The sequence below is a fragment of the Dasypus novemcinctus genome, chromosome 25 (genome assembly GCF_030445035.2).
Source record: "Dasypus novemcinctus isolate mDasNov1 chromosome 25, mDasNov1.1.hap2, whole genome shotgun sequence".
Classification (NCBI taxonomy): Eukaryota; Metazoa; Chordata; class Mammalia; order Cingulata; family Dasypodidae; genus Dasypus; species Dasypus novemcinctus.
Window position 1 is genome coordinate 59,125,282 of NC_080697.1, and position 18,913 is coordinate 59,144,194.

The window sequence follows — 18,913 nt, forward strand, 5'->3', positions numbered from 1 at the left end:
TCCTGATCTCCTCATTCTGGAAGGAGCTGTCCTATAACAAGGACACTCAAGAAGCCCAGGTAGAGAGAAACTGAGGCCTCTTGCCAACAGCCAGCACTAGCCTGCCAGCATGTGTGGGAGGCCTGTGGATGCAGATCCTCCAGCCCTGGCCAAGCAGGTCCTCCAGCCCTGGCCAAGCAGATCCTCCAGCCCTGGCCAAGCAGGTCCTCCAGCCCTGGCCAAGCAGATCCTCCAGCCCTGGCCAAGCAGGTCCTCCAGCCCTGGCCAAGCAGATCCTCAGCCCTAGCCAAGCATCAGCTGACTGCTGTCCTGACTGTCATCTAGTCTCAGGTACCACGAGACACTGGGAGCCAGACCAGCCCAATTGCTAGGAGCTGTGACTAAGAAATGGTTGCTGTTTTAAACCACAAAGTCTAAGCATAATTTGTTGCACAACAAAAGATAACTAAAATATGTAGTGATGGGCAAAAGCAGGAAACACGAGACAAAGTGCTGAGTTTGAGTTTCTGCTCTCACTCACTGCTGTGTCACTGGACATTCGTCTTTGAGACTCAGTTGTCTAATTTTAAAAAAAAAGGAGTGAAAATATTACTCATCCCACAAGTTTATTTAAAGGTTGAAACGTATATTAAGTAATTAGTGCAGTTCTAAGCTCATGGGAGATACCTAATAAATACTGGTTCTTGTCCCTTAACAGACTTTTCTCACCCTAACTCCCCACTTAAAGATGGATCTTCTCTGTAAAATGGCCTTGAAAATAGTTACCGAAAGGACTGTTTTAAGGGTCAAATAGGAGTCTGTGCTTGGAGGTGCTTTGTAAATCCTAAAGTACTAACCAGATGCTCCTAAAAGAATTGAAGGGACTGTGCCAGGAGCTTCTGCAGAGCGGGGCTTCCTCTGCTGGGGGCTAAAACCAGAAGGTCAGTGTCACCACAGCCAATCCCATAGACATTAAAAGGATAATAAAGAAATATTATGAACAACCCTATGACCACAAATCTGATAACTTAGATGAATTGGACCAATTACTTGAAATGCACGGTGTTCTAAAACTCACACAAGAAGAAATAGATAATCTGAATAGACCTATATCGATAAAAGAAATTGAATCAACAATTAATAGCCTTTCAAACCAGAAAGCACAAGGCTCAGATGGTCTCACTGGTGATTTTTACCAAACATTAAAGAAGAAATTATACCAAATTCTCTACAAACTCTACTAGAAAACAGTAGTAGAGCAAACCCATCCTAACTCATTCTGTGGGACAGGCATTCCCCTAATACCAAAATCAGATAAAGACATCACTACGAAGGAAAATTACTGACCAATGTATCTCATGAAAATAATGCAAAAATCCTCAAAAATATATTGGCAAATCAAACTCAACAATGTATAAAAATAATTATACACCATAAAATTTATGCCAGGTATGCAAGGTTGGTTTGACATTCAAAAATCAACTAATGCAATCTATCATATCAACAGGCTCAGGGGGAAAAAATCACATCATCATATCCATAGATGCAAGGAAGTCACTTGACAAAAACCAATACCCATTCATGGTTAAATGAATAACTAAATAAATAAAACTCTACACAAACTAGATATAGAAGTGAACATCCTCCACTTGATAAAGAACAATTGTAAATAAAACCTACAACTAACATCATACCTAATGGTGAGAACTGGGTATTTCCCCCTAAGATTGGGAACAAAGCAAGGAGATCCCCTCTCACCATTCCTGTTCAACATCATACTGAAGTTTGAACTAATGCAACAAGGCAAGGAAAAAAAATAAAAAGGTACACAGACTGGGAAGGAAGAAAGTAAACTGCCTTTGCTCTAAGATATAAATACTCTGAAAAAAATACCTCCTAAAAAAAGAGAGAGCTAGCAAGCTACAAAAAGAAATGCAAGAAGCTTAAATACATATTGCTGAATGAAGGAAGTCAGTCTGAAAAAGCTACATGCTGTATGATTTCAACCACATGCTTCTAAGCCAAAACTATAAAGACGGTAAAAAATCAGTGGTTGCCAGAGATTCAGGAAAGGGAGTTCAGCAGCTGGAGCATGAGGACGATTTAGGGCAGTGAGACTCTTCTGTAAGATACTATAATTATAGATATATGACATGACACATTTGTCAAAACCCATAGAGAGGAGCTCAGTGGTGGAGCGCCCGCTTGCCATGTACAAAGTCCAGGGTTCAATCCCCACTACCTTCTAAAATAAGCAAAAAACATAGAATGGCCAACACAAAGAATGAACTCTGATGTGAACCATGGACTGCAGTCAATAATAATGTACAGGTGTTGTATCAATTTGTACCACACTAATGTAAGATGTTCTTAACAGGGGAAATCATGGGGCAGCGAGGGAGAGAGGTATGTGGGAATTCTCTGCACTTCCAGCACAACTTTTCTGTACACCTAAGATGGCTCTAAAAAATAGTATATTGAAACATTAAATTTTAAAAAAGAGGTAAAAAGTGCCAAAAGCAAAATGGACCAAAACTGTGACCAGATAATTCATGGAAGACATTAAAATGACTCAATTTTTTTTTTAAATAAGAGGCTCCACCAGGATTCTGTTTGCCCCAGCAAGACCCCTTCCTCTTCCCTGCCTGTTTATCATCTCCTGCCAGAGTCGAGGCAGGGTTGACTTTGGAAAGCTCAAACAACAATTTCCAAGAAGATAAGGGCATGTGACTCCAGGTCAGAAGACCTTGAGGTCACTGGGGGGGCAACAGAGAGGAAGTAAAATTACCAAAAATAAAAGCTCCTTGGTAAGGGCTCTGAAGACACCAGCCCGGTTGCTTAGCACGTGGGATGGGCGCTCTCTCCCGCCTCGGCGTGGACTAGGCCCGTGTCACAGCTGGCTCTCTTTAGTCCCACCCCAGCCCTTCACTCTGCCCTTAGGTCCCCCTGGGACCAGAACTGGCCTGTGCGCCCGGAGCAGACTAAGCCAGCAGCCCTCCTCCGTCAGGTCCCAGAGGCAGCCAAGGAAAACAGCAAACTCAGGGAGGAAAGAGAACGCGGAAACCACCAGTTCCCTTCCCTAAACCATGGCTTTGTCAAATTGTGCTTGAAAGTTCCTATTTGCAAAAAAACATTTGCTTCAAAATCTGGATTTCCTTTATTCAGTTTTATGATCAATCTTTCCATAGAAGTGACTATAAACTCACTAAAGAAATTCTGAGAGGTAGTCACGCCGCCCTGTTTGTGTCTGAGCTCGTAGCCTTCCTTTCCCCCTGGTTTTCTTTTTCCCTAGCTATGATCGTCCCGTCCACACTTCTGCTTTGTGTTGTGTGGTAAGCAGTGCTCCAAATTGCCTAAAATCTCCAAGGCCATCCTCCTTGGGCTCCTGCTCCAGTTCCCCCTCGCGTCTCCGTGCTGGACTTCAGGCCACAGTTGGACCCCACGGCTTTAGGGACAGCCACACCCTGGCGTCCCGCGAATCTGGGCCCACGTTTGGGTGTCCTGGGCCGCAGACGCAGCTCTCCCCTCGGCGTGACGCCCGGGCAGGGCAGGGCCGGCCGAGCGGGCCCGGGGAGGAGCAGCCCACCACCCGCCCCTCGGCCTGCCCGGTTTTGTGCCTTAGTCCTGAGAGCCACAAAGCCGGCAGAGCAGGGCCGAGAATCAGCTTCGAAAGGGCGAGCGCGCCACACCGCAAGGACCCACAGGGGCCCAGGGAAGAGCGGCCTTTGCCCCTGGCCGACCTGGTGCCTGGGGAGAAAGGGAGAGAGGGGAGGGCACTGGCGCGGCAGAGCATTCGCGGCCTTGCTGCCAGTTCCTCAGACGCAGGCCGCGCTGGCACGTTCCCAGGCCTCCTTTCCTCCACCGCCCCCACGGCCTCCAGGCTGGCCGCGGACGTGCCAGGCCTCGTCCCTCCTCCCAAAACGCTGTTCATCCTGTTTCTCTCCTGTGCCTCAGTTTCCTCATCTCTAGAACAGTCACCTTCTTAGAATGGCATAGTGCACTGAAGTCGCTGTTGACTGTTAGTTTATATTTGTTTGTTATTTGTATATAACATATATTTTAAAATCTATTCTTGGGAAGGAGAATTGGCTCAATGGATAGGGCATCTGCCTACCACATGGGAGGTCCAGGATTCAGTACCCGGGGCCTCCTTGACCCGTGTGGAGCTGGCCCATGCACAGTGCTGATGCGCGCAAGGAGTGCCCTGCCACACAGGGGTGTCCCCCGCATAGGGGAGCCCCACACGCAAGGAGTGCACCCGTAAGGAGAGCCGCCCAGCGTGAAAGAAAGTGCGTCCTGCCCATGAGTGGCGCCGCACACACCGAGAGCTGACGCAGCAAGATGATGCAACAAAAAGAGACACAGATTCCCATGCCGCCGACAAGAATGCAAGCGGACACAGAAGAACAAACAAGGAATGGACACAGAGAGCAGACAACTGGGAGGGGAGAGGAGAAAAATAAACAAAAAATAAATCTTAAAAAAAAATAAAATAAAATCTATTCTTGGAAAAATTCCAAAGCCCTTTGCCCTCTGAGGCAGAAATAAGAATTCGCTGTGACGACTACAGCAAGCGAGATTGGCTTGCCCTTGCGCCCACAGCCATCTGGGACCGTTCTGGAAAGGAAGAGGCATACCAGCTCAAATGGCAGGTCAGCCTTTCAAAACTCCACCGACTATTTACTGCAGGGCTTTTAGCCACGCCAGGCGTAATGGCAGCCGGTCAACATTTTTTATCAACTTCCGGCTGAATCATATTCTCCTTTAATTTCTTTTCTTTCATGAACAGAAACCGTATGGGGAACCCGGAGGCCCAAGTCTCGGCCTGAGGGCACCCACCTGCGCCCGCGGAGCTCCCAGTTTTGGTGGAGTGACTCAGCGAGCGGCCTCCCCTCCGCCCCCACCGCCTCCTCCACGGCCGGGCAGTTTCGAAAGAGCAGCCACAGGGTTTCCAGCTGCTTCTCGGAAGACAGACCAGGTTCTGAGCAGGGCGTTCGGCAGCCTGCAGGCCTCAGGCTGGCGGCGCCCGGGGGGGCGATGGAAGGCTCAGAGGCCAAGCTCTGGTCCCAGTGGGGCGGCCCATTCGAAAGCCAAACCTGGGTCGTGCCGAGGGGCCAGTGGGGAAGCCCCTTCTGGAAGGCCTGAGGTAAATCCCTGCCCTCACCTGAGGTAAATCCCAGCCCTGGCCTCAGGTAAAGCCCGGCCCTGGCCTGAGGTAAATCCCTGCCCTCACCTGAGGTAAATCCCAGCCCTGGCCTCAGGTAAAGCCCGGCCCTGGCCTGAGGTAAATCCCAGCCCTGGCCTCAGGTAAAGCCCGGCCCTGGCCTGAGGTAAATCCCAGCCCTGGCCTCAGGTAAAGCCCGGCCCTGGCCTGAGGTAAATCCCAGCCCTGGCCTCAGGTAAAGCCCGGCCCTCGCCTGAGGTAAATCCCCGCCCTGGCCTGAGGTAAATCCCCGCCCTCGCCTGAGGTAAATCCCGGCCCTCGCCTGAGGTAAAGCCCGGCCCTGGCCTGAGGTAAATCCCGGCCCTGGCCTCAGGTAAATCCCGGCCCTGGCCTCAGGTAAAGCCCGGCCCTGGCCTGAGGTAAATCCCCGCCCTGGCCTGAGGTAAATCCCAGTCCTGGCCTGAGGTAAAGTCCGGCCCTGGCCTGAGGTAAAGCCCGGCCCTGGCCTGAGGTAAATCCCCGGCCTGGCCTGAGGTAAAGCCCGGCCCTGGCCTGAGGTAAAGCCCGGCCCTGGCCTGAGGTAAATCTCCGGCCTGGCCTGAGGTAAATCCCAGTCCTGGCCTGAGATAAATCCCGGCCCTCGCCTGAGGTAAATCCCGGCCCTCGCCTGAGGTAAATCCCCGCCCTGGCCTCAGGTAAATCCCGGCCCTGGCCTCAGGTAAATCCCGGCCCTGGCCTGAGGTAAAGCCCGGCCCTGGCCTGAGGTAAAGCCCGGCCCTCGCCTGAGGTAAAGCCCGGCCCTGGCCTGAGGTAAATCCCCACCCTGGCCTGAGGTAAATCCCCGCCCTGGCCTCAGGTAAATCCCGGCCCTGGCCTCAGGTAAATCCCGGCCCTGGCCTGAGGTAAAGCCCGGCCCTGGCCTGAGGTAAAGCCCGGCCCTCGCCTGAGGTAAATCCCGGCCCTGGCCTCAGGTAAATCCCGGCCCTGGCCTGAGGTAAATCCCAGTCCTGGCCTGAGGTAAATCCCGGCCCTGGCCTGAGGTAAAGCCCGGCCCTGGCCTGAGGTAAAGCCCGGCCCTGGCCTGAGGTAAATCCCGGCCCTGGCCTGAGGTAAATCCCCGCCCTCACCTGAGGTAAATCCCCGCCCTCACCTGAGGTAAATCCCTGCCCTCACCTGAGGTAAATCCCCGCCCTGGCCTGAGGTAAATCCCGGCCCTGGCCTGAGGTAAAGCCCGGCCCTGGCCTCAGGTAAATCCCGGCCCTGGCCTGAGGTAAATCCCGGCCCTGGCCTGAGGTAAATCCCCGCCCTCACCTGAGGTAAATCCCCGCCCTGGCCTGAGGTAAAGCCCGGCCCTGGCCTGAGGTAAATCCCGGCCCAGGGTCCTGCAGGCCTTCGTGGAAGGAGGGGCTCTCTCTAAAGAGGGATCTGAGGCCCAAGGAAACGCAGCGAGCCGGAGTCCTGGGCGCTGCTCCGACTCAGCCTCGGCTTGTACCCCTTCTCCCCCTCACCCCTCTTCCCCGCTGCTTCTCGTCCTCTCCCCTCCTCTCTGCCCCAAGGAGCTCAGGTGACCTGACACTGATGGCTGTCCCTCAGTAACGCCATTTCACCAGAGTCAGAGTGCAGACCAGCGGAGGAAGGGGACGCGCCGGGCCTGGCACGGACACACTCGCAGGCTCGGGGACAGCCGGGGCTGAGAGGCCCGGTTCCAAAGCCTGGCCGGGCCCAGGGCCAACCGGAAGGGCTTCAGCAAGTGATTTCATGGCTCAAGAGCCTCAGTTTCCCTCTCCACAAAAGGCGGTCAACGCAGGGCAGTGCCTCGGGGCCGAGGCAGGGGCCGCCCTGGAGGGTCGGAGGAGAGAGTCCAGGCGAGCTGGACCTCCGAGAGCGGGATCCGGAGAGACCCAGGCAGGGCCCGGAGGAGGCCGGCTGGGACCGAGAGGCGGGACCCGAGTGACGGGGGGCACGCGGGGCCGCGGCGAGGGCGCGGCGGGTGGCAGGGACATGGCGCCCTCTCCCCCGCCCGGGGCTGAGCCGGCCCCCGCGCAGGGCCCCCGCGAGGACGGCCGTGGCCCAGGGCCGGCTCCTCTCGCTGCTCCTCCCTCTGCGCCCCGTCCTTCCTTCACACCGCTTGGGGTGTCCCGGGCCCCTCTCCCGCTCCTCCTGCGCCTCTCCCTGATGTCTTTGCCGCTGTCCCAAACGCTGTCCCTGTCCGTCCTGGCCACAGGGAACAATAGAAAGGGCCGTGGCTATCAGACGCGGGCTGGAGTCTGACGGCCGCTCGCGCACTAGCTGCGTGGCCTGAGCTGAACCCTTAACCTCTCTGGGCTGCGGCTTCTTCACCTAGAGAACGAGGAGATTAGCTCTTTTTTTTTTAAAAGATTTATTTATTTATTTATTTCCCCCCCTTCCCCTCCTCCCATCATGCTGTTTTTTGCTGTATTGTCTTATCATTTTCTCTCCTCTAGGATTTGCCGAGATGGATCCCGGGGACCTCTGATGTGGAGAGAGGCTCCCTGTCAATTGCACCACATCAATTCCTTGTTTCTGCTGCGCTTCACCTTGACTCTCCTTGTCTCTCCTCTGATGTGTCATCATCTTCCTGCGTCACTCACACAGGCACTGGCTCACCACGCGGGCACGCTTTCTCTTCTTTTTCACCAGGAGGCCCCAGGGATGGAACCCAGGTCCTCCCATGTGGTAGGTGGAAGCTCTATCACTTGAGCCACATCCGCTTCCCGAGATTAGCTCTGATTTCCTTAAGACTCGTGAGAAGGAGGCAGACGGTATGGCGGGAGCCTCGCGTCACGTGGCACCTTATGTAAGTGTTACGGTCACTAGGGTTTTCACTCATCATGCTCAAGGCGGCGAGAGACCCGCGGCACCACGTCGCCCACGTGGAGAGAAGCGGGGCGTCGAGTGGCGCAGTGAAGAGTCTGGACCTCAGAAATGTCAAGAAAACAGCTCTTGCCTTCTTTTGAGTGCCACTGAGCCGGTTGCTCGCCGAGGGAGCGGCACCCATGCCTTCATGGGGACCGCTGCACCCTCTCCCCAGGCCGCCGTCCTCTCTCTGGGTCCAGGGGTGGGTCCACCCTGGAGGCTGGACTTTTAAGAAATGATGACAAGGCTGCATCCGTCTACCACATGGGAGGTCCGCGGTTCAAACCCCAGGCCTCCTTGACCCGTGTGGAGCTGGCCCATGCGCAGTGCTGATGCGCGCAAGGAGTGCCGTGCCACGCAGGGGTGTCCCCCGCGTAGGGGAGCCCCACGCGCAAGGAGTGCGCCCCGTAAGGAGAGCCGCCCAGCGCGAAAGAAAGTGCAGCCTGCCCGGGAATGGCGCTGCACACACGAAGAACTGACACAGCAAGATGACACAACAAAAAGAAACACAGATTCCCATGCCGCTGACAACAACAGAAGCGGACAAAGAAGAAAATGCAGCAAATAGACACAGAGAACAGACAACCGGGGTGAGGCGGGGGAGGGGGGGGAGAAATAAACAAATTTTTAAAATCTTTAAAAAGAAAAAAAAAAGAAAAAAGAAATAATGACAAAATGGCTAGAAGCCGGGCCAGGGTGAGGGCAGATCTGGGAACGGCACCCCGTGAGCGTGGAGCAGGCACGCGGGGCCAGCCGCCAGGAAGGATGCGGCAGGAAGCTGCAGCAGAATCGGGGAGAGCGAAGAGGGGAGAGGGAGGCAGAGCTCCAGCTCCGTGTCAGGAGGCTCCGAGCGGCCTGGGGGACAAGGACCCCGCGCTACTCACGGGGAGGGCATGGCCACCGGCCGGGGTGTCATCGCAGTGGGGACTGACGCTCCGCCAGCCTTGCGAGAACGGACTTTACAGGACGCTGCAGGCCGACCTCTGTGGGGGCAGAGCCTGCAGGCGCTCCCCCAGGTCTCCAGCCAGGCACAGCTCCTGCCACTCGAAAGGCCCTCGGCCGGGCTGTTTGGTTTGCTTAGTTGGTTTTTTGGTTTTTTATTTTATTTTTAAAGAAGCTTTAGATTCCATAAATGATACATTGAAAATACAGGGTAGGGGGAAGCAAATATGCCTCAAGCAATTGAGCTCCTGCCTACCACACGGGGGCCCCCGGTTCAATTCCCCATGCCTCCTAAAGAAGACAGCAAGTTGGCACGACGGGCAGGCGTGGCCAGCTGGCACAGCACGATGACACAACAAGACACACAGGAAGATAAAAACATAATGAGAGACACAACAAAAGCGGGGAACAGAGGAGGCTCAAGCGATCAGGCACCTCCCTCCCTTATCAGAGGTTCTAAAGAAACAAGGAAGATGAAAAGATATAGCAAGGGCAAACAACAAGGGGGTGGGAAGAGGTAAATAAATAAAATGAATCTTTAAAGAAAAAAATAGAGATTCCCATATAGCCCACCTCCGCCCCCTCCCACACTTCCACATTTCACAACGTCCTTCATTAGCGGGGCACATTTGCTACAATTGGTGAACACATATTGAAGCGTCGCTACTAACCATGGCCTGTAGTTTACATTATAGGTTACAATTTGCACCATACATTTTTATAGGTTTTGACAAAAGGTATGATGGCCTGTATCTCATTGCAACGTCACACAGAACAATTCCAGTGTCCCCAAACGCCCCGTGTTCCACCTATTCCTCCCTGTCCCTCCCCTCAGAGCCTCTGGCGACCACTGTCTTTTTATCAATGTTACAAGTTCTTCCACTGCTAGAATAGTAATAAGTCTACTTTAGTCCACAGTTGCATTTCCCCCTTATGTATGTTCATTCCTCCATCTTAAGAATTTTAGGATGGTGATGCCCCCTGTTTCTGTCAATCATGTTTTAAAATCCCAATTTTAAGATTATTTAGACTCTTTCGAGGACTAAAATAATAATAGCAAGACTGAGAAAGACTCCATTCACGTGGAAAGAAAACCTTTCTTCACTCCTGCAGCCAACCGTGCACTGAGAAGTGGGTTATGAAAACGGCCTGGTTTTCACCTGGTTGCAGCCCATTTTCTGCACATTCCAGCACCATCAAACACTTTCTCAGTAATACTTGCCGAAGAAAAGTACCCGGGGGTAGGTAGGCTCTTTGCTTACAGAGGAACGTTGAGCAGGCTTTTTGTGTTTGTCTCTTCCTGCCAGGAATTTGCTTTTACCATTTCAATCCTTGAAAAATATCACCATCAACCCCTGCCCAAGAACCAACTCCCACACCCCAAACCCCCCCCTGAACTAGCAGAAGGGAGGAAGAGGCAGGAGAGAGAAGAAATTCTCCAATGACGAGAATAACCCCGAGGCCCATGCGTGCCCTCGCTGTCTCACCTCACCCTTCCAACTACTCCATGATTATCTTCCCTGTTGTCAGAGAAACCAAGGCTGGGAGAAGTCAGGTGCGTTCTCCAGGTTCTCGCGGCAGGTGAAACCGGGTTGGTGGGGCTGCTAAACCTCGCTCTTACTCCCACACCGAGGCGCCTGGCTTGGCATAAGGAACGTTTTCCTGACAGGTGCTAGAGCCCATCTCTGCAGGGCCAAGGTCGGATACTGCAGTGGATCTCTTGCCAATGCCGCGGGGAGACTGCGCTGTGCTCGGCCGAGTGACGGGGGCTGAGTGACGGGGGCTTGGTCCCCTCCCGATGCACCGCCGCCTGGCCCTGAGCCCACTCGGGTCTGCTGGGAGGTGAGTGTGCCAGGAAGGCCCCGTGCTCTTCAGCCGCAGAGTTCAAGCAGGACCTGGCAGGAAGGAGTCGGGGGAAGAGCGGGCACTATCTGCAGTCTCAGCAGCGACGCTGCTACGCCAGCCCTCCTCTCCGCCCCTGTCCTCGTGGCCACCAGGCTAGTGGGACCCTGTGTTGGTTTCCCGGCTGCCGGAACGAAGCCCGTGCAGTGGGTTGGCTCAGCAACAGCAAGTGGTGGGCTCGGGGCTCCGGAGGCTGGAAGCCTGAGCTCCCGGGGTCGGGGTCCCCTGGCTGGCGGGCGGTCGGGGGGTCCTCGGCTCTCCCATCACGTGCCAGGCACATGGCGCGGCGCCTCTCTCCCTGGTCCCGTCGGCTCCCAGCTTCGCTGCTCCCCGAGGCATCTCTCTCTGTCCGCCTTTCACGCTGCTCCTACAGGACGTCAGGAGTCCGCACTTCGCGCCAGCCCGGCTCAGGTGGGCCACACCTCAGCCAAAGTAACATCTCCAAGACGTCGCACTTACCGGGGCCCACACCCACCCGAGCGGGGACCAAGACCAAAGCCACGGCCCCATCCGCCCTGAGAGACACAACTCAATCTACCACCCTGCCTCACCCGTGATAGGAATTACGACTGCTCACGTCGCCGACAAATTAATGCCCCCTCCAACCCAGCAAGCGCTATGCTGGGTACTTTACAGATGTCGTTTCTAACCTTCCTATCCACTTTGTGTGGTAACTACTCTCCCCATCCTAGAGATGATGCAGATGACGATGCTGAAGCTCGGAAAACCTGAGTGAGGGAGCAGATGTAGCGCTGTGGTTGAGCACATGCCTCCCACATACAAGGTCCCGGGTTCGATCCCTGGCCCCTCCTGAAAAGCAAACAAGTAAACAAATAAAAACCCAACTCTTATTGGGGAGTGGATGTAGCTCAGTGGTTGAGCAGCTCCTTCCCATGGATGAGATCCTGGGTTCCATCCCCGGTACGTCCTAAAAAAATAAACAACACCCTGAGTGACTTGTCAGAGGACACACCGAGTAGGAAGCCACGGAGGCAAAACTCAAGCTCTTATCTGTTGGACTCCAAACCTGTTCTCCTTCCTCTGTACCCCCGCCTCACACGGAGGAATCACAGGACACTGAGTCACATCCGTGCAGCCGGCTTCCTAGTGCTGCACCCAAAGACCCCCAGGAAGCAGCTTCAAGAGGAGCCCCTGCAGGAGCGGAGGGCTCCCAGGAGGCGCTCTTGCCGTCACCTAATTCAAAGTGGCACGCCATCCTGCCACGCCATCCACCCGCTCCTCACCTGCCGTGCCTCGGGCCGTGCCGTCCCCCGGTCGGCCGGGGAGCTGGACGGCGGCCAGCATCAACACGAGGACCTTGGCGGTGGTTAGCGCTGGCCCCAGACGTAGAGGGTGATGCTGCTGTCCCATGAGGTGAATTCCAGTGTCATCTTTGTTGACATCTACTCCAAGAGCTGCTCTGGGTCATCTGGGAATGCCTCAGAGGACGGGTGGCGTGGACCGGTGAATTAAGACTCTGGTGGTTAAGCAGGGACCTGGGTGCTAGTTGGCTCTGAGATGACGTTAACTCTGTGACTTAACTGAGATCATCGCCCTGCCCCTCGGAAAGTTCAAGCCCTTCCCAGCTCTTTTTAGATAACTCACCAGCTCGCCCACGTGTCCCCTGATGACTGATCCACTACTTCCACAGGCACGCACGGACGAAATGCTTAACAACCAAAAAATGCTTTAGATCTACAGCCCCAGGCACCCATGCCCGGGAAGAGGAGGTCCCTTGCCGACACAGAACCCCAGATACACAAGCAAGGGTGAAAAGCTCAGACAGGTACACATCGGGGGGAAACAAAGGATTTTAGGTCTCAATGTTCATTTACAGCATCTGAAAACATCTTCAAGCAAAAGCCAAATTCATGAAAACTAAAACTACTGCTCCCAAGGCCAGTTAATTTTTGAAAATCAGTTATTTGCCATCTACAGCAAAGACGCCAATGTTCTGAAATCGCTAGGGAAATTAAACCATTCCCCAAGGCCGGTCTCACTGGTATCTAAAACGAGGTAGAGCAATGCTGACACGTTTGAGTGGGAAGAGTGACTCTTCAGCTTCCCTTAGCAGAAACAGAACTTCATACTAAAAGAGTTTATGTGCAGGCCCGTGGTAATGAACCTTCTCTCCCATGTGGACTGTGCGCTGGTATAAAAATGACTTGCCGCTTCCCACGGGCAGCCACCCAGCAGCGACCACAGCCCCTGTGCCTGCCCGGGGGCTGTATTCCAACTGATCAAAACGATGGTGGGATTGTATCTTTATAAATAGGGAATGGAAATAATTTAGCAGTGTACAATATAGAACGTTAATATTTAAGCCACATGTTTATGTAATGGATTTTAAAATTTTTAAAAATCCTTTACAAATGCATTGTCCTTCTCTTTGAGGATATAAACAGTTACATTCAGTTATCAAAATCAGCAACATCCAATTTATGGTAAGATATTCCGTTGAAAAGTTTGCTGTAGTGCAGGAAAACGTAAATATTTTTCGCAGTTTCTATCAATGTGAAATAAAATTTACTTCTGGAGGAAAAAAAAAAGATTCAGAAATCTAAAATTAGGGTACTTCCCTATTGCCATTCCTGCTTTGGCACCCAAGCAGATTCACATGTCTGGAAGCTGAACCGAAAGTTCTGCTCAGCTGTCATGTGATTTTCACTGCTGAGAGCAGAGAATCTTTTCACGGAAACCTCAGTCAGTAGGTCTGTCGCTACAGGAAATGTAATACCTTGGTCAAAAATACTCTGGAACATTCCATGAGACCCCCAAGTATGGGGTCTGGAGTGGACGCCCCCAATCTCCATCACCCAGACCCTCTCAGCGAGCTTCTCGGCAGCCTTGGAGCAGGGCCAGCGAACTGCGTCATCCCAAAGTGCTCTCGGCCAAAGGGACAGGAAAAGCACCGGACCGCGTCAGGAGCGCCCTGTGCTCCTTCACCGCCTTGTGACCCGCCAATTACCAGCCTCTCCTGAGCCGTTTCAGCTGTAAAATGCCTACCACGCAGGGCGGCTAAAAGGCTCAAATTAGTGCAGGTCATGAGAATGCTCTGTGAACTGCAAGGAGCTAAACGGGTGTAAACATTCCTGTGCCTTGGAGCAAGGCCTAATAACAGCAAATGTGCGTGGAGCGTTCACATGCGTTAACTCCCTTCACCTCACCACACCTCTAAGAGACCAGGACTATCCACCACGCTTGTAGAAGTTTGGAAAAAACAGCACGGAGAGTTTAGTGACGTTACCAAAGGCCACTGGGAGGCAGCTAGAGCCACTTAAACCGTTCCCTCTTCCTGGGCACTCAGCTAAAGTGGACGCTGCAGCCTGTTCCATCCGGAGTTTTCATCAATGGGCGGTAGGAGGAGGCGAGGGGTAGACATCCCTTGCAGGTTAGGGCAGTTAAGAGTAGACAGGAGTTTTCCACGTCTCTCCTCCTCTTTGCAGGGACCTTGGAGTCTGTGTGTAGATGCTACAACAAGGTGGAAGAAGCCTGAGTTCCTCAATGACAAGATGGAGCAGAGCACCTTCCCTGGTCTCCAACTTGAATAAAAAATAGACTTTTATTGTGGTAAGTCTCAGATGTTTTAGGCCTGTTTGTTACAGCAGCTAGCATTGTTCGTCCTGACTCATACAGTCCCCAAGCAGTACAGTTCTAGGGTCTCTCTTAACAGGGACGATTGAACCTTCTCTTGACCATAGCTATGAAAGCAAGTAGGTACTGCCACTGAGGATGCTTTGGCAGTATAAAATTAGTCCCAGACACCAAGTATTAGCAAGGTAACTAAACCAGTGTTATATATAAAAGAAGGATGAAGCTATCTATTGGCAATCTAAAAAACTGAATTAATACCACCTCTAATTATAAGCCTGAAAACAATGCAAAGATATTTAACATTTTATTTTGAAATAATTTCAAACTTACAGGAAAATTACAAAAATAATGCAAAACAATACATAGATTTTTAAAAAGAATACAGCCAAGATCATTTGCTATTGCACTCACATTAAAGCGAAACTGCGTTGATAACTTGCCTATTCATATGTGTTTTTCAGCAAAGTTCCCGTTCAACTTCCAGAACTTAGCACAGCGCCCGTCACATGATGATTTCCAATCAACGTTGGTTGAGGAAATCACTGGCGGTGGCTCCTCATTGTTCTCTGCCCACTCCTTTGCCGGGACACACCCGTCAGGAAGGAACGTTCCCTCGGCTTTTCCCTCTGGGGTCCCAGTGGCCTGGCCGTCGGGGAGTCCTGCAGCAGCCCTGCCCCCAGGACGGGGCGTCCTCCCCCGTGCTTGCTGCAGGCCTCCCTCCGCTCGCTTCCCTGAAGCGGGTCTTGCACATTTTCCAGAGAAGTTCCCCCTGGCCTGCTCCCCACAGCCTCCAAGTCCCGTGAGCAGGTCTGGGGGAAGCATCCCCCTTGGGTCCTGGGGACCCCGGGGTCTGCAGCCCCCTCCCCACCGCGGGCTCAGGCCAGGGAGCGTGGTATTCCACCTCTGAGCCTCGGGGAGGGGACGGTACCACTGCACGCTGTCGCCAAGACCGGCCGAGACTGAGGACGCCCGGCGCAGCGCCTTCCCCGAGCGGCAGCTGCCCGCCTCGTCCTGGACGGCCTCTCCGGGCGAGGGTGCCTCCACCCAGGGAGACTTAGAACGCAGTGCTAGCCACGGGAGCCGGGGCGTCTTCAGCGTCTCTGAGGCCCTGGGCAGGCTCCTGCACCCCCGCTTCTGGAATCACATCGCCCAAGATGATGGCTGGCACACCGTGGGGCGGCCTCGACAGCAGGCAGGCGCACCCGGCCCCGGGCAGCCCAGCACTGCTGTTGTCCCTCTGTCAAGAGCAGCCCTTGCCGAGTGACCTCACAGCTGCTGGGGAAGGCTTTCCTCCCAGACAGACGGGCAGCCCAGGGCGCTCGGGCCAGCGGGGGTGACCCCTGGGCTGACCAGGTGCTCAGCGTCAGTGGGAGTGACCCCTGGGCTGACCAAGTGCTCAGCGTCAGAGGGGGTGACCCCTGGGCTGACCAGGTGCTCGGCATCAGAGGGGGTGACCCCTGGGCTGACCAGGTGCTCGGGGTCAGCGGGAATGACTCCTGGGGCAGCCCAGGGCTCTTGGGTCAGTGGTGGTGACCCCTGGGCTGACCAGGGCACTCGGGTCAGCCAGTGGTGACCTCTGAGCTGACCAGGTGCTTGGGGTCAGCGGGGGGTGACCCCTGGGGCTGACCAGGTGCTCGGGGTCAGCGGGGGGGTGACCTCTGGGGCTGACCAGGTGCTCGGGGTCAGTGGGGGGTGACCCCTGGGGCTGGCTGGCCAGGCATGGCCCTCGTTTCTCCTCAGCGCACCTGCCCCGTCCCCGGCCCCTGCCGAGCGCCCCCTGCCCTGGTAGCAAAGAGGCCTGTGTGAGAACCGGGCCCGGCGAGTCGTGCTCCCCTCGCGGGCCGTCCCCAGCAGGCCAGCCCGGAGCCGCCGCGGGCCTGGACGTCCAGCTAAGTCCCCCCTACGCCCTCCCAGAAGAGCCACCGCCCGCCAGGGCATCGGAACCGCCCTGAGGGCTCTTGTTTTTAGAGGCTCCTGGGCCTGCCTGGGAATCCGTTTTAAAAAGCTTTTCAGAATCAAATTGTTAAAAGTTGTGAAAACAAAATTTAAAAATTAAAAAAAAAAAGTCGTGAGAACAAGAACCAGAGGCATGCGGACATTGTTTAAAGCTGCAAGGGCAACTTGAAGCACCTGAGTGGAGTGATCCAGTCATGCCGTGAGGAAGGCGGTGAGGACAGAAGCTGGTGAAAGAGAACGGGCTGAATCCTCCTCTCCCGTTGTGAGGAGCCGCGTGGGTTGCGATGGCTAATTTTGTGCAACTTAGCGAGGCCAGGGTATCCAGTTGCTTGGGGTTTTCGTTTTGTTTTGTTTTAAAAGACTTTTTTTTTCTCTCCCCTCCCCCCTTGTCTGCTCTCTGTGTCCATTCGCTGTGTGTTCTTCCGTGTCCACTTGCATTCTTGTCAGCAGTGCCCGGAATCTGTGTCTCTTTCTGTTGTGTCATCTTGCTGTGTAGCTCTCGGTGTGTGCGGCGCCACTCCTGGGAAGGCTGCACTTTCTTTCGCGCTGGGCGGCTTTCCTCACAGGCACACTCCTTGCGCGTGGGGCTCCCCTACACGGGGACACCCCTGCGTGGCACGGCACTCCTTGCGCACATCAGCACTGCGCGTGGGCCAGCTCCACACGGGTCAAGGAGGCCCAGGGCTTGAACCATGGACCTCCCACGGTCTGTCAGTTGAGCCAAACCCACTTCCCTCCAGTTATTTGTTCAAACACTAGCCTAGATGTTGCCGGGAAGGAGTTTCATGGATGGGTTAGCAGCCACAGTCAGTTGAATTTAAGTCAAGGAGATTATCTTCCAGAACGCAGGGCCCTATCCAATTACTTGTAGGACTTAATAGCCAACGCCTGAGATTTCTCTGAGAAGAAATTCTGCCTTAAGACTACATCAACTCTTTTTTTAAATCATTTGATAGGAGAGCAGTAATATACCCTACAGTCCATAGTTTGGCTTGGTTGTATTTTTGCCCAAATATCACCCTATTATAATCATATTTTTTTTGTTTATTTTATTTATCTCTCCCCACCCCCTCGTTGTTTGCACTTGCTGTGTCTCTTTGTCTTCTTTGTTTCTTTAGGAGGCACCAGGAACTAAACCCAGGACTTCTGATGTGGGAGGGAGGCGCCTAATTGCTTAAGCCACCTCTGCTCCTGCTTTGTTGTGTCTCGTTATGTTTTTCCCCTTGTCTCTTGTTGCATCATCTTGTGTCAGCTCGCCACCCCTGTCTGTTGCATCAGCTCACTGTCTTCTTTAGGAGGCACCGGAAACCAAACCAGGGAGCTCGTGTGTGGTAGGCAGGTGCCCAATCGCTTGAGCCACATCCACTTCCCAACTACATCAACTCTTAACTGAGTTTCCAGCCTGCCAGCCCCCACAACTGTGAGGGCCAGTTCCTTAAAATAGATAAATGGCCGGCTAGCTAGCCAGATAGGTAGACAGATAGATGGATAATGGATGGATGGATAGATGGATGGATAAGTAGGTAGATAGATAGGTAGTAGAGAGAATGATGATAGATAAATAGATCCTGTTTCTACACAGGTTCCGTTTCTGTGTGGAACACTGACTGATACAAGGGTTAAAGAGGCCCCAGTGTAAACAGACGTGGCTTAAAGTTGCAGCTTCTGGGCAGCAAAGCGGAAGAGGCTGCAGGCATTTGCTCACGCCTCTGACTGCACACTTTCCTTCAAGCCTAAAAAGCCCATGTGAGGGCCGAGGCCCTGAGCCTGGACCAAACCATCTCATTTGGTTTTGACAAAACTGCACTCAAACTAGAATAAGCCACCAAGGTGACAACGGTAGGAGGACAAAGAGGTATGTTTTAGAAGCCAATAGAAAAAAAGACCAAACTGTCAGGACTCATGAGGGACTGTAACAGGACTTGAGATGTTTTCCAGAACCATTCTCATTTTTCCCCTCTCTGGCGACTGTCACACCAAAGAAAGGAAGCTGTTGGTAGAAAGAAGAAGGCGACTGAATGCACAGCACCTTGCTGCGGAGGGACAGGGAGGAGTAAACGAAAGTAACAGAAGAGGAGAGAAAAGAGAAATACAAATGAGCAAGATGATGCCCTCCCCAGCACCAACGCACAGTTTGGATGGGAAATGAAAACATATTTATTTTTTTATGTTTTTTTTTTTGGTTTTTAAATTGTTTTTATTTTATTTTCTTATTTAAAATATAGTTCTACTAATATTGAAAACAATTATCAACCCAGGGATCCAACTCATTTAGGCACCTGGGGCATTAAAGGACAATTTGAAAACAAAGTAAAATCATGACCCTTATGTAGGTACAAATATGAGTGTGAAAAGATGTTATTTAATTCATTCATGAGGAAACTGGTAAGGTGCTGCAGTAGTTCAAAGGCGAGTCCAAAGAACAAGATCAGGAACAGTGAAAGGAGAGCGCAAACGGAGGGCAAAGCAGCCTCGGCCACAGCGGGGCAGGAGGTCAGT

At 53.2% G+C, this 18,913-nt stretch overlaps 2 long non-coding RNA genes across 2 annotated transcripts; one reads left to right on the forward strand and one right to left on the reverse strand.

Moving 5' to 3' along the window:
- Nucleotides 1–4,412: 4,412 nt before the first annotated feature.
- Nucleotides 4,413–9,498, forward strand: LOC131276020 (uncharacterized). Its single transcript, XR_009183498.2, has 3 exons — nucleotides 4,413–4,631; nucleotides 4,769–4,957; nucleotides 7,609–9,498. It is a non-coding gene; the product is annotated as an uncharacterized lncRNA (long non-coding RNA).
- A 1,689-nt stretch (nucleotides 9,499–11,187) lies between these two features.
- LOC139437579 (uncharacterized) lies at nucleotides 11,188–12,578 on the reverse strand. The gene is made up of 2 exons (XR_011647415.1): nucleotides 12,109–12,578; nucleotides 11,188–11,674 (listed from the first exon to the last, which is right to left on the reverse strand). It is a non-coding gene; the product is annotated as an uncharacterized lncRNA (long non-coding RNA).
- Between the last annotated feature and the right edge of the window lie 6,335 nt (nucleotides 12,579–18,913).